The sequence below is a fragment of the Benincasa hispida genome, chromosome 5 (genome assembly GCF_027475165.1).
Source record: "Benincasa hispida cultivar pf3 chromosome 5, pf3_genome.v1.1, whole genome shotgun sequence".
In the NCBI taxonomy this organism is placed as follows: Eukaryota; Viridiplantae; Streptophyta; class Magnoliopsida; order Cucurbitales; family Cucurbitaceae; genus Benincasa; species Benincasa hispida.
Genome location: NC_143482.1, coordinates 32003393 through 32019582, shown reverse-complemented (window position 1 = coordinate 32019582; position 16190 = coordinate 32003393). Strand labels below are relative to the sequence as shown.

The window sequence follows — 16190 nt, the reverse complement described above, 5'->3', positions numbered from 1 at the left end:
TAAAGCTAAGTGATCGTCTAGCAAAAGTTATGCGATCGTTTAGCTCATTGTTTAGCTCGGTCTGTCGCCTACAGACACTACACAATTGTTTACTTTGGGCAAGCGATTGTCTAGCAAAACTATACGATCGTTTAGTAAATACTGCACGATTGTTTAGCGCGCCACTGCATGATCGTTTAGCTCGCCACTACACGATCGTTTGGTAAATTCGTATTTACTTGATGACTACTGTGAGATCCCTTTTTGCCGAGAGAAATTTCAAAAGCTTTTATCAACCTTTTGTAAGACTTCTTTTCAAAATAGGAAAACCACTTTCTTATTAAACTCACGGTTACCATGAATCCAATAACCACCCACTACTTTGGTTATTAAAGAAAAATAATTAATTATCCAATAATTAATATTATTATAAATATAAATGATAACCAACTTATCATACTATATTTATAACCTATAGTTTTAATATTTCATCTCATGAAACATATAAACCATAGTTCTTTTTCTATTCCATGGTACTTAATGTAAATCTCATTTACATCAATCCTCCACTAGATGTATCTCGCACATTATATCAATTATATCATATATAATCAAAATACCTCTTGTCAATTTGAACATTTCAAATCAACACCAAGAACTGATCCTCAAATGAATCCATTGAGCTACTAAGGGGACCTTATGGACCTGTAGCTCGAAGCTCCAATAGTACGTGAATAACTGACTAAACTCTTTAGTCACGAGATCCACCATCCGTTAACTGCCAGATACTTCACTAAAGACCAACAGTTGAACTCTTCTTACCACAGATATATTATGTGTCCATCTTAACCAATTAGCAGTGCGACAACCTTTCACATATCACTCGTAAGTACAGCTGGGCAATTAACCGTTATGCTCCTGTAGTTACATCTGTCTTCTTAAGTACCATTGATCCCTCTAATGAACATAAGTCATGGTCCTACTATGACTGAGTCTTTTCTTCCAAAGAGAAGTCGTGGCCACTATGTTCAAGCCCCGGAATCAACCCTTAAGGGAGAAATCTCTCTACTTATCCCTGCTTCGGGAAAGGAGTGAATTCCATCTTGGGGATTGAGTTCCAACTCCCATATTAGACAAGTCCCCAAAAAGGTAGGCATGTTGAGTTGGTAATCTGGCCACTCTCACCCATACTAATCAAAGGACCGCCCTCAAAGGCAGGAGTTCCCAAAACACTCAGGATTGAGATCGTGTCACCTATGTTCGTTTTGGTGAGATGTAAGTCTCTAGTATCAACGACGTTATATACAAAGTCTAATCATCTCGTGCTTCAGGTCTTATACAAACTCTTTGTATATGACACCCCCGCTAGCATGTCTCCATATGAATGGTTAGGGTCTACCATTTATAGTAGTTTACAACACTTGCAAATCTCTACAAAGCGGGTTGTATCCATAGTGTCACCAAGATCAAGTATCTCACCTTAATCCTTATACTACAGACCTATTTAGGTTATCACTTAAGGCATGATCCACTTGTATATCACATATACATGCTTAAGTTCACATAAGATAACCAATGAGCTTTTTTTTATTAGATATGAGTAAATGCCAGAATTAAATAACACTTATTTTATTCATTAAACGATGTGTATCTTTACAAAACAACGAGACTCGGGGAGAATTAGGACACCAATCCCAACATAAATTACATTCCCAACTCCCTATTTGGTCAAGTCCCCAAAATGAAAGGCTGAAAGAGTCGTCGGCTTGGGCCATTCTCACCCATGCAAATCAAAGGACAAACCCTCATTGTCAGAAGTTCATAACTCACTAAGGATTAAGATCGAGTTATGATCATCCTATGAAATATTAATCTATTTAATTAACAGATTTACAAAGAGAAATTAATTATTTCACAATCCAGTCTTATGCAAACTCTTTGTATAGGATACCTAACTCACATGTCTCCACGTGAACGATTTGGATTAAATCATTTGTAACAATTATAAATTGAGTCATATTCATAGTGTCACCAGGATAAGACACCCATCTTTATCCATGTATTACAGATACTTTAGGTTACTACTTGAACATCATTCACCCGTATGTCAACTACATACTATTCGAGGTTTTATACAATAACCTGGTACTTTGCTTTATTAGATTAAATATGAAAAAGTAAATATAAAATAAACTAACAATTTATTTTATTAAATATCAATAAATATTTTATTTACAAACCACAAGCTTAGGATATAAAACCCAACAAGAATATTTAGTTAATATATTATGATAATCAAAATGAATAAATCATGTTGAAATACTTATATTATTTGGTTGTTAATTGGTCGATTAAAGTGATATATGATTAAATATATCCATAAATTTTTAAATGTACAAAATTTATGAAATGGATACCCAATAACTCTTAACCAAAGCTCCAACTCTTAATGAGTTATTTTATTATTTTAAGCCCCTTCTAGGGGCTTAGACATTGCATAATCTGTTGGGTTGTATGTCTTAAAACTCGAGTTTGTAAACGGTAAATATATATGAAGTTTATTAAGACAAATGTTGTTAATTGAAAATGAATTGATTGTTTAATAACTCTAAATCCAATAAACTACAAACCCTTGGTTATTGTTATGAATAGTTGGACTTTATGTGGAGACATAAACTAGATCAAGTTCAAGTAAAATAGCCTAAACAGTCTATAGTACTTGGATTAGGTTGGGTACCTATTTCTAGAGATACTATTTACGACCTTGCTTTATGATTGTTACAAATGTTGTAAAGTGTCATAAACGATGTGATCAGTTCGTTCATTTAGAAACATATGAGTGAGGGTATTCTACACGATAAGATTGTGTAAGACTGACCACGAAATAATCACGGTTACGTGTGATCACTGTTTACTATTAATACTGATTAATTTCACTTCTTGATGACCTAGATAACATGATCCGAATCCTAAGTTGTCTATGAACCGTTGTTTATGCAGGATTGTCTCTTGATCTGCATAGGTGAGGGAAAGCTTAGCAGCGCTGCTCAATATGCCTCCCGTTTCAGGGATAAGACCGCGTAGATAGCTGGAGACATAGAATTTACAAGGTGGAATTCACTCATTCCCATTTTAGGGATAAAAGAAAGGTTTTTCCCTAAGGACTGATCTCGGGTCTTGAACAGGTAGCCTCATCCTCTCGCAGGCTTGGGAGAGAATGGATTTAGTGATTAAGATCCTAAATCAATTGTTCATTAGAGGGACAGTGGTACTTAAGGAGAAAATATGTAACTCAGGGGTAAAACGGTAATTGACCTAGTTAAAGTTACGAACAACCTGTGAAGGATCAACTTATCGATGACGATTATATCAAATGGACACAAAATATATCTACAGTGAGGGGAGTGAAACTATAGGCTATAGTGGACAATCTTGTTAGTTAACGAATGTTGATTAACTAGGTTGAAGAGTTTGATCGTTTAGTCTCGGATCGTTGGAGCCCACGATTTGTAGATCTATTAAGCCTCCTTGGTAAGTCACTATGGACAAAATTGAAGAACTAGGTGAAGTGAGAACTTGAAATGTTCAAATTCGGTCTTTAGGAAAAAATGTATTTTTATATGAGATATAATTTACAATTAAATAATTAATTTTTTTGGAGTATATTTTATATAAGATATTAAATAAAATATTAGCATGAAAGTGTTTTAAATTGATTAATGTGAATAATCAAAATTAGGTGTCAAAGACAATTTAATATGTGATATTAAATTATTTATTTTATTTAATTAAAATTATTTGAATTAAATAATTTCTAAAATATAAAAAACGTATTTCCTATTTTGTCAAAAGAAAATGATTTATTATAAATTTATTTTAATAAAAAATTAGTCAGTGGAAAAATCCAATTGTTGGATTTTCCCACTAACTAAGTGGGATTTGAAGTGTTTCATGCAAAGCTTTACACCTATTTTTTCCATACTAGTGGAGTTTGGGGTGGAGGTCATGCAAGAAGAGTTTTTGCATGTTTTTTTTGTTTATAAATAGTTTTTGATTTTCAAATGAAAAAGACTAATGCTTCCTTGAATTTTAAAACATAATCTTCCATAGAATCTTTTTTACTCTCCAAATTATTTAGTGAAATTCCCTATCTTTCACTAAAAATTCAGTCCCACAATCGTGTTCTTAGACCAGAGAATATCGAGGATTTTTCATTGGTGGTGCCGATTGCTCACGGAGAGGAAGATTCTTGTGAAAACTACAAAGGTTGTATTTCTAACTCTTTTGCATGCTTAATCCTAGTTTTTTAATGTAATTAGGGCGTTATTGATCAATTACTTCCATCGTGCATGTTGTTTTTTATCCAACATAATCATATGGCCATATAAAGAGAAAACTAACCGAAAAAGTGACTTGGCATGTCATGAAAGTCACGTGGGCCATTATTCAAGTTGAGTTTATGTGGACCATGACTTTTGAGATCCAATTCAAGGAGCCCTAATTAAAGACAATTCATCTTGGGGGAAATTTAGAGTCCATAAGGCACTACAAGAATTTTTTGCTGTGCCAACGACTTTTGCTGCTAACACAACGAAAAACGAAGGTAGATCTAATTTCTTCCGACGCATTGTTCATGCGTGGGAATATCCTCATTTTTGCCGAGACAAACATGTATGTGGGCAAAATTTTGGATGGGCTTAGGGAACAAATTATTTTGAATTTCTGCCAATGTACATTGTGTGGGCATAAATAAAAATTTATGTTGACGCAGTTACAGTGGGCAAAATCCAGAAATTTAGAATTCTATTACTGTTAGTTTTTGCCCACACCAAGTTGCTTGATAAAAATAATTAAAATTTTCAAAAGTTTTTACCGATATTTTTCTCCCTTTCTTCCCCCTGTTTTTCGACTCCTCTCTTTTTCCTTCATTTCTTTTTTTGTCCTTTCTTCATCTCTTTCCTACCACCACCTAAACTTCTCGCCAACAACCTCCTTCTATTGTTGTTGTCGCCGCCATTCCCTTTTCTCTCCTCCCCTCCATTTTCCCTTTCATTCACTTTCCATTGTCATTTTTTACATCTTCATTCCACACCACCTAAACTTCTCGCTGAAAGCCTCACTTCGTCATCGTTCCAGCCTCACGTCATCGCCCTTCATGTCTCCTCCCTCTAATTTTCTTGGGTGAGTTCTCTTAGGTCTAATTTTATTTGGGTTTTTTTTTTTTTGATTTGTGAATACCATATTTGGTCTAAATTTGTTTTACTCCTAATGTTTGGAGGTCAGGTTCTATATTTGGGGTTATTAAGGTGATTCCTAGGAGTTCAAGAAAGTGTTGGGTAATATTTGTAAGTCTCCAAAACTATTTTGAAAGTTGTGTTAGATAATTACTTCAATATCTCTTGAGATTTTGGACCAATGTTATGCTGTTTAAGCATATATCATTCAAATTTATCTTCGTTCTCATTCGTAATTTGTGAATATTTCATTCAAATTTGTGTTTCATTTGAACTTGGTTGATTTATGAATACCCATTTTACATTTGATGTAAATTTATTTTACCCAATATGAGTTTCTTGATGTAGAAATATTGTATTTTTAGGTCATTGCTTCGACTAGATTCAATGTTGGAATTAATTTATAGTATGTGTTGAGAATCAAGGTGACTCATATGAATTGTGAACTATTTAGCATGTTTTGGGAGTTAAATTATCTCTTGAACACCTTTTAAGAATTTTTTTATGTTGTTTTGAGAATTTAGACACTTTTTAGGTACTTTTTTAGTTGGTTTCAAAAGTGAAATTGTCATCTTGAAATTTTTAGGTTGTTTCGAGATTTAAAGTATCACATACACACTTTTCAGAAACTTTATAATTGGTTCTGAGAATCAAATTGACTCTTATGAACTATTCAAGTTGTTTTGTTAGTCAAATTAGATCTTTAATTCTTTTTGGTACTTTTTAGATTGGTTTGAGAGTGAAGGTGTCATTTAGAAACCTTTTATATATTTTTTTAGGTTGTTTTGATAGTGAAAATGACACTCTAGCATTTTAAGTGTTATTTTGAGAGTTAAGATATCCAATACACGCTTTTTAAAAACTTTATAATTTGTTTTGATAATCAGATTGACTTTTATGAACTATTTAGGTTGTTTTGAGAGTCAAATTATCTCTTGAATACTTTTTAAATTTTTTTTATGTTTTGAGAATTTAGACATTTTTTAGGTTGATTTTGATAGTGAAAGTGACAATTGAACATTTTAATTGTTGTTTTGAGAGTTAAGGTATCATATACACACTTTTTAGAAACCTTATAATTTATTTTGATATTAAAGTAGACTTTTATGAACTATTTAGGTTGTTTTGGGAGATAAATATGCTTGTGGATACTTATTAGGTATTTTTTACATTGGTTTGAGAGTGAAGGTTCATTTAGGGGCAGTTTGGAGTGAGGGAATTGGGATGGAAATAAGGGTGGGAATGGGTATGAGAACATCCCCTTGTTTAGTACAAGTTTTGAAGCTTTAAGTATGAGAATAAACTATTTTCATGCATTTCTTATACTCATAGATGATACCAATCAAAAGTATGGATTTTCTTGATGCCCACTCTCTCTCCCGTTTTAATATATGATTTTTTTTTTCATTTTATATTATTAAAATTAATTAATATATGAATATTAAATTTATAATTTAGAAAACTATATTAAATTTTAAATTATAATATTTTGAATTGAATTACTCCATATTAGTAGTTAATTAATTAGTTATATAATAAACCATAAATTATATATATAGTTAATTAATTATCAATATTATTAATATTTTATGAGATTGTTTTTTAATAATTATAATTGTTTATCATTGATTAATTATAATTTATTATTTTTTAATCACAAAATGTTATATTTATTTTTCAAAATTGATTTGGATTGTTTATTAATTAATACTTCATATAATGTAAATACATTAATTTGAAACATAAAATCATGTAATCAAGTAACTTTAATTATAAACAACTCATTTTACAAATATTTGTAATTAATCATTTAATCAATATTATTATTTGATAATTAATTAATTAATTTTGCCTAAAACTTTGAATTGAATTTATTGTTTATCAATTAATCTATTAAAACTTTATAGAAATGTCCATAATTAATTTTATAAATAAAATACAAACCTAATTTTTTACCGTAAAATTTTGATAACATTCTCTTGTACAATTAAACAGTCATCCTTAATTCCTAGCAATCTTATTCCCAGGTTTTTTTTTTATTCCTAGGCATGCTTAATTTCTGGACATCTTTAAAACCTTAAACCAAACGACCCCTTAGATACTTCTTGGGTAGTTCTTAGGTTGTTTTTAATAGTGAAGGTGGCACTTGAACATTTTAAGTGTTATTTTGAGAGTTAAGATATTGGTGTCGTGCTTGTGACGATGTAGAGCGGTCAACGTCCTAAAAAAGAATTAACTTTAAAGTAAAAAGGGATCGACATCAATTCTTTTTACAGTGTGATTGGACACCGAAATAAAGTAAATAATATTTTAATAAAATAATACTAAAAATGGTTTGTGAAACTAAAGTTGAGTTCGGAAGTCGTTTGTGTATGAGGAAGGTGTTAGCACCCCACAACACCCCTTTAGAAAATGATGGCCAAAATTTAAAATCTTGAATTGAAAATATTTTTTTAAAGAAATTCTTTGAACAAAATTTTTTTAAGACAAATGTCTTATGTTACCCCTCGTTACTCTAATATTTGAAGTAATGATTCATAAAATAAGTAGAAAAAACTCCATCGATTGGGCTACGTTGGAGTTGAGGAAAAATTTCTTACCTCAAGAATGTGAGAAATTATATAATTTCTAACAATTTGTTATAGGAGTAACCTTTTAATAAAATGATTTTTTTTAAAGAAAAAATTAATTAAATTCATTTTTCTTATAATCAAATCTCAGACTCCAAAGATGTGATTACTTGCCTCAAGAATCCAGAAAAAACAGACTCCGAGATATTTCTAGATTCCATAGTGGGATTTTTTTTTTTATAAGAAAAATGGTCAAAATTGTTTAAAAGATAGAAAACTTCAAAATAATATATTGATTTTTGAAAAAAGGTTTTAGAAAAAACCAAAGGTACAATTTAAGAGACTTTGCAAATATATTTTTTTTTAATTGAAGAAATAAGTTTTTTTTTTTTTTTTTTTAAAGCAAAACATTATATAAGAAAACATTATGAAAATATAAAATTAAAAATTAAAAAAATGCTTTGATTAGAATATTATAAAAGAAAAATATAATGATGACGACGACGACGATGATGATGATAATAATAACAACAAAACAACAATGATAATAAAATAAATATAATGAGAATAACTTAAGAAGCCTAATAACGAATTAAAATGTCATAAAAGAGCATTTTAAAGTTTTAATGAAAAACATATGAGAGATCAACCATGGACTCGCAAAGAGTTGACTTCTTACCTCATAAATTCTAGAAAATCGAACTCACAATTTTTTTAGATTTTGTGCTGGCCATTATTTTAGGAAAAAAATACAAATAAGGGTTAAAAAGATTAGTTTAATGTATTTTATGCATAATATGAATATCATAAAATATCAAGATAATAAATGTCATTAACTTAAAAGAAATAAATAAGATAGTTAAATGTAGATCTTAAAATAAAAAGAGAAATATTCACATGAACAAATACAAAATATAAAGTATGTAACCTAAAAATCTAAATAAACCTCCTCACGAAAGAAAAACTAAATAAGTAAACTGAAATTAAAAACAAAAGATGAAGAAAAAAGAAACCTAAAACTGAAAATTAACATGAAGAAAAAAGAAACCTAAAACTGAAAATTAACATAAACTACATTAATTTGAAATAGAAAAATTAAAAAGGAAAGGGTGGGTTTCATGACAGTTCTCAATATGTCATTGCCATGATTGTTATTGCCATAAAAAATTTAAACATCACACTTGACAATTTCCAAATCCTCACTTACACACACACACACACACACATATATATATATATATATTAAAAAATATATATATATAATAACAAGAAAAAGAAAAGGGTGATGTGATGACACATCACATCTTCTTTTTCTTCTTTTTCCTTATAAAAGAAAAGATAATAATAATAAATAAAAGGTTAATTTAAATATGGATGTTTAGAACTTAATTAGGTAAAAGTGGTTGTTTTTAAACTATTTATGGGTTGTTTGGTTGGAGGGAAAAGAGGGTGGGAATGGGAATGGACTTACAAAGTCCATGTTTAGTTGGTGGGCTTTATTTATTTATCTCGGATTTTTCTAAGCATCTTTTAGCCACACAAATGAAGGAATTACATACCCATTGAGAAGTATGGGTTTTCACTTCTTCTTCCCCTTCCTACCACCATTTTCACTTCTTTTTCCTCTTCTTACCATCATATAAATGCTTATTTTGTCTATGTTTAGTATTTATACTTTGATATTGGTTATATTTGATTTTTGGAATAAAATATAGTGTAGCGACTTAAGGTTGTTTTTAATAATTGCATAATAAAAATAAAACTACACAAATTAATTATTTAAAATCAATTAAGACAAGTTTTTTTTATTAGTTATATGCTTTATAATTGCACAAAATTTTGAAAGTGATCACACAATTTAAACAAAAATAACATTTACTTTGGTGATCTAATAAAATTCCTATGCAACACAAAACACATGTATTACTTATTTCCATGAAAAGTTGATAACATTTCATACACAACTAAACATAGTTATCTTTAATTTCCACACATACTATTCCTAGACATTGTTTTCCTATGCACAACCAAACATAGTCATCATTGATTCCCAGTAATTTTATTCCCAAATATATAATTCCCAGGCATCCTTAATTTTTGGGCATTGAGAAAACCTCAATCCAAACAACCCCTTATGGAAAGGGGTACTTTTGTCTTTATTTGAAGGCATCTCTTTAAGAGATGCATTCAACATTATTTTATTCTTTTTTTACCCGTTGCTTTGAATGCGTCTCTTGAAGAGACATATTCAAATAATGAAATAAAAAAGAAAAGAAACGATGAATACGTCTTCTGAACAGACACATTTAATAATATTCAAGGTTAATGTGCATTTTTTTAATTTGAATTTGATTATAAGTGTAATTTTCTTTATTCATGACCAGAAAAAGATCCTCTATTACGCCTAGATCGATCATGTTGAGTTACATAGTATCCACGATGGCCACAACCTCTTACATTTGATGGTTGGCCCTCCTCTGTAAAGTGTATAGCCTCACCACAATGTTGATATGTCACGTACTAATCATGGACATCTGGACAGACATGTGAAGTTTTCCCTTCTTCTATACTTAGCGTACTAAGGGTTATTAGAAAAAATTCAAATGTTGAGGAATAAGGCATCATGGAACTACGTGTAAAATGATTGAGTGGAGTTACTGGATATTCATTCTAAACATTAGGTCGAATAGGAACATCATGATGTCTTGTTGGATCACCTTGTTTTTCCATTGGAACATCACCATTGAAATATCACACTCGATACATAGAGGCGAGTCTATGCAAGGCCCTTATAGCAGATAATGTCATAATTGTAAACCGGCCTGAAAAAGAATTTAATAACAAGTTAATGGATTTAAAAATTATTTTAGTATGCAATTAAGCAATAAAATTAAACAATCCTAGTAAACTATGAAGCACAGATACAAATACGGCTACACGATACAGATACGATTGGATACGACGATTCATCAATTTCTAAAAAACTAAGATACAGATATGTCTAAGAATACGTCATTTTTTTTTATATATATATTTCTAAAAAACGAGGATACTAATACGTTTAAGATACATTTTTTTCTTTAAAAAAATCTAGGATATAGATAAATTTAGCATACAAGTTAATAACAATAGCACAAAATATAATACAAACACTGAAATATAATACAAAAAAAGTAACATCTAAGATGTTGAAGTACAATAGTTAATAAAATACAATAGAAAAGTGACTCATATTGTAAAGAAGAATATTAGAGAGAAAAGTATGAAGATAAATGAAAAACTTATTGTTGAAAATATCAAAATGGTTTATATTTTGGTGAATTTTGTGGGCACTCAAATTCGAAGATGGAGATTAGATGATTCTAGTCTAGGGTTTGGTCCATTATTTTTTTTTCCTTATAGTTTCATACTCAAGTAGTGAGCTTTTTAAATAGATTGCCTAATTTTAGATTGGGAAAGATTAAATGAGTTACTTGTCTTTTTTCTTAAAAAAAAAAATACGCATAGAAATAGATACGTTAAATCGCGTGTCAGATACGTATCTGAAAAATATCTTAAAAGTATAGATACGTCAAATCACGTGTCAGATACGTATCTAGGAAGTATCTGGAAGTATCGGTATCCGATACGTATCTGATACTGATTCTCTGCCTCATATGAAGTATATGTGCTTCATAGCTAGTAAATAATAAACTCATACCAACAAGTGATAGGATGCTTCTGCTTTTGTTATATATCGCCTACTCACAGTGGAATACCATTCAATATATCCAGGCCCAATATCTACACTATTGTTAATAGGTGGTCCATCAACAACCAAATTTTGACGATTTTCCCAAATTGAAATTTGAGGAGCCAAATATGCAATCCAGTCTCGCTCATGCCTGCTTCTTAAATCGTGTCAATGAAGTCAAGCGTCTGTATTACAAGGTTGAGGAATTTGTTGCAACGTCCCAAATTGACGCATCACACGATCTGTATGATGCCACTCCACAACTAGGCATATGCGTATCTAATATGTATCTATACTGCAGTAGAAAATGCGTTGGTGTTTTGATTCCAGAAAAGTTGTCATTCCATCTACGACAATTAGAAGTTGAATATTTGCTATTAGTATTTCATAATGAAGACAACAATAATGAGGTAAAAATGCTTATCATACTGCAAGTGGTCTGTCCCCCCAAGTTGTTCTCATATCGGTGGAGTCGTCGAGGCTCTAAAAGAAGAAATTGATCTCATGCCCAAATCTATAGCAATAGAAGCGAGCCTGCAATATCTTTTCTATCTATAATTGCACCCTTGCATAATTGCCTATATAACCATGCAAGACATCCAACCCCCCAACTGTATGTCCCAACAACATCAAAATCTACTAAGAGAGGAAGATACATTAGGTGCACCCTCCTATTGGATTTTTCGAGAAATACCAATTCTTCAATCAATCTGAGAATATATGCTCGAGCATATCCTTGGGTTTCCTCTTCATCTGCATTATCTAGTATATTGGCAAAGTTGTTGAATTGATCAATTAACCATGGCAAGCTAAGATGACCTCCCTTAAAAACAACGTCATTTGTTGTTACACCTAAAAGGATGGCCCAAATTTGTTCCCAGTCATAATTTAGTAACCTGATCAATGGTCTTCCATTAATCGAGAGTCCAAATTGGATAGCTACATCGTAGTGTAATCACACACTCTCCAGGTAACATGTGGAAAGTGTGTGTCTTCTATCACCATCATTCCATTAATGTTGTTATCAAATGCCAGTCTAGTTGTATAAATCTAATACAGGAAACTCCATAGAATCCTGCGGCTGGTAGATAATTCAATATACGAGGGCCTAGGTCTTTCTACCTTTGAAGAATAGCCTCCCATTGCCAATAATGCATAATATCAACATGCTCGTCTTCCCAAACAACTTCGGATCTATGGTTGCGCTGTAAGTACAAAATTGATTCATTGTATGGCCCTGTTCTACATCATCATCCATTTGATCCCATAAAAACAAGATTGAATTTAACTTAAATATTTACTACAAATCAATGCGATTATAATAAATAAAAACAATTACAATCAATAAGAAATACACCCTTCATTGTTTATAGTTACAAAAGTAAAAGTTACAAGAACGAGACAAGAAATAAAAAAATGAAATCCAAGGACTAAGTTGAATCGCAAGCTTGATTGGGATAATTTCGTCTATTATGTCATTCTTGTCTGCAAATTGTGCAACGTGTCTTATAACATTCCTTCCAATCCATATCGTTTTGTATGCGAGAAGTACACGGACTGCCAATTTTTCTAATTCGTGATTCGTCCGGATAAATAATGGGGAAGTTAGGATCAGGACGATCAGGGATGGGTTCGCATTGAGGTGAATAATAGGTTAGATAAGTAGGAAATTTGTAATAATCGTCAATGTAGTACAAGTAGTCTAACCTACACACAGCCATAGCGTGAGAACATGGGATTCCGTAACTCTGCCACTTATTGCATATGCATGTTCTTTCACTTAACTTTATTCGGTGTTTGGTCCCACCCTTTAGTGTTATTGGGTTAATTGATATGATGACGTCACAACCCTGTCCGATGGTCAAATATGTTAATGACATGTTTAGTTGAACGTTGTTCCCAACGAGTTAATTTCTTAACCGCATACCTATGACATATACAACAATTACTTAGAATAATTAGTGTGAACATGTGGGATAACTAAGATGTGAATAATTTACCTTATGAAACACTCTCCAGATTCAAGAGTAGTCTCTATTTCTACACGACGAGTAGCGAAATAACACTACAAGAAAAATGAGTTCCCCCAACGCCTAAATCGATCGTCGGGAGTTTGGTCATCGAGAGAAAGGGTGTCTCCTGACGACTTGAATTTCCTCATTTCGCTTCATATCCCCGAAATGTTCGTTTGGGATTAGCTTCAGATGGGTTCAATCATTTGGAAATATGAGCACTTCTTATAGTATGTGGCCTATGGTGATAATTCCTTATAATTTGTCCCTTTGGAAATGCATGAAGGAAACAAACTTCTTCATGTCTTTGCTCATACCTGGTCCAAAATCTCCTGGAAAGGAAATTGATGTTTACTTGTAGCCGTTGATTGAAGAGTTGAAAGACTTATGGAAAATTGGTGTGTGAACTTATGATTCTGTTATTGGTGAGTTTTTCAACTATATGCTACCTTATTATGGACGATTAATGACTTCCCTGCGTACGGTGTCCTATCTGGGTGGAGTACAAAAGGTTATCAAGCATGTCTAATATGAAAGAAGATAATTCGTCCTTTGGGATAAGAGGGAAAATATCATTTATGGGACATCGACGTTATCTTCCAGAGAATCATAGTTGGCGTTAAAGTAGACAACATGATGGAAAAGTTGAACGTAGACCTCCTCCAGTTGTAAAGAATGGAAAAGAGATCTTAAAACAAATAAATACGCTAAACTTTTCTGTGCTTAGCAAACATCCATCGAAGTAAGATAAAAAAAGAAGTTATGTCTTAAGTAGCTTTATGATAAATAATTGTTGGCTATCCTGTAGTTATGGTAGTCAAACAACTAGATTTTGATGTGCTTTTTGTCGTTTTGTGTATTTTTTGATGTGTTATCCTATAGTTATTGTGTGTTTTTTTATGTTCGGGAGGTTCCATGTTTGTCGTGGAAGGTGGGTAGAGTTTCATTACACTTGTCTTGTCATTGAACTTGGAGTTCTTGTGTGTTTATGAATGTTTATAAAGTTCTAATGTGTTGTGGGGGTTGGGTTGAGATTGGTTTAAACCATTTTGGGGACAAAGTTTGAGTTTTATGTGTGTTGGTCCTTGTTTATGATATTTATGTGTTTTTTGATATTCGGAAAGTTCCATGTTTGTCGTGGGGGCTGGGTAGAGGTTCATTACACTCGTCTTGTCATTGAACTTGGAGTTCTTGTGTGTTTATGAATGTTTATGAAGTTCTAATGTGTTGTGGGGGGTGGGTTGAGATTGGTTTAAACCATTTTGGGGACAAAGTTTGAGTTTTATATGTGTTGGTCCTTGTTTATGATATTTTGTACTTTTTGATGTTCGGGAGGTTCCATGTTTGTCGTGGGGGGTGGGTAGAGTTTCATTACACTCGTCTTGTCATTGAACTTGGAGTTCTTGTGTGTTTATGAAGTTCTAATGTGTGGTGGGGGTGGGTTGAGATTGGTTTAAACCATTTTGGGGACAAAGTTTGAGTTTTATGTGTGTTGGTCCTTGTTTATGATATTTGTGTGTTTTTTGATGTTCAGGAGGTTCCATGTTTGTCGTGGGGGTGGCTAGAGTTTCATTACACTCATCTTGTCGTTGAACTTGGAGTTCTTGTGTGTTTATGAATGTTTACGAAGTTCTAATGTGTTGTGGATGTTTTGTTTATGAAATTTGAACGTGTTGTGGATGTTTACCGATTGTGACATTTGAATGTTTTTGTTTTATTGTAGAATGTTGTTCGGAGATGAGCTGGGACGATTGTTGAAGATGCTGTGTTCCAGACGTGTTCTAGACGTTGTTTTCATTTTATTTCTTCTATGTATTTGTGATATGAATGTTTATAAAGTTCTAGTATAGACTTTATTTTATTTTAGGATATTGTAATTTTTTATTTATTTGTTATAGTATGGACTTCATTTTCGTTGTTTTATTTATTATGTGAATCTTTATTTGGTTAATTATGTTTTACAGGTTATTCAGATCAAATTTTAAAAATTACAAACTATAAATTTAAAATATTTGATAGACAATTTTCAACTAATGAAGGAACTCTCCACACATACATTATTGCATCGGGAGTTCTTGTAACTCTCGACGCATCAAATAAACCGTCGAAATTTCTGGAACTCCAGACACATGAAACAATCGTCAAGAGTTTGGGAACTCCCGACGCATAGAAAATGGTGTCGAGAGTTAGTTGAGGAGCTCTCGATGCATGTATAGGGCATCGGGAGTTCCCCAACTGCCGACACCGTATATAAGGCGTCGACAGTTAGTTGAACTCCTGACGCCTTACACATGTGTCGGGAGGTGCGTCGGGAGTTCCTCTCCCAACGGATTTTTCCCAACTAAACTCCTGACTCATTATTCGTTGGGAAAACCTCTCCCGATACATTTTCCACTCTTTCTCGACGAATTTTGACATCGAGAGAAGTTAGATTTCTTGTAGTGTAAGCGATAGTTCGATAGAATGTTGTTTGGACCAGTACAATAATGGGTAGTTTTTTGGCTCCTTTCAAAACAACATTCGTACTTTCAGCCACATTCGTGGTTAGCCATCCATAACGATGACCATCATCATGTGACTATGTCCACTGCTTAGGATCTATGGAAGCAAAAAATCATAAGCAATTAGGGTTTGCTGTTTAAAGTTCCACCATACAGCCATT

At 32.1% G+C, this 16190-nt stretch overlaps 1 long non-coding RNA gene across 1 annotated transcript; it reads left to right on the top strand.

Annotated features, from left to right (window-relative positions):
• Positions 1–4598: 4598 nt before the first annotated feature.
• Positions 4599–5528, top strand: LOC150036042 (uncharacterized). The gene is made up of 2 exons (XR_016529804.1): positions 4599–5160; positions 5263–5528. It is a non-coding gene; the product is annotated as an uncharacterized LOC150036042 (long non-coding RNA).
• The last annotated feature ends 10662 nt before the right edge of the window (positions 5529–16190 follow it).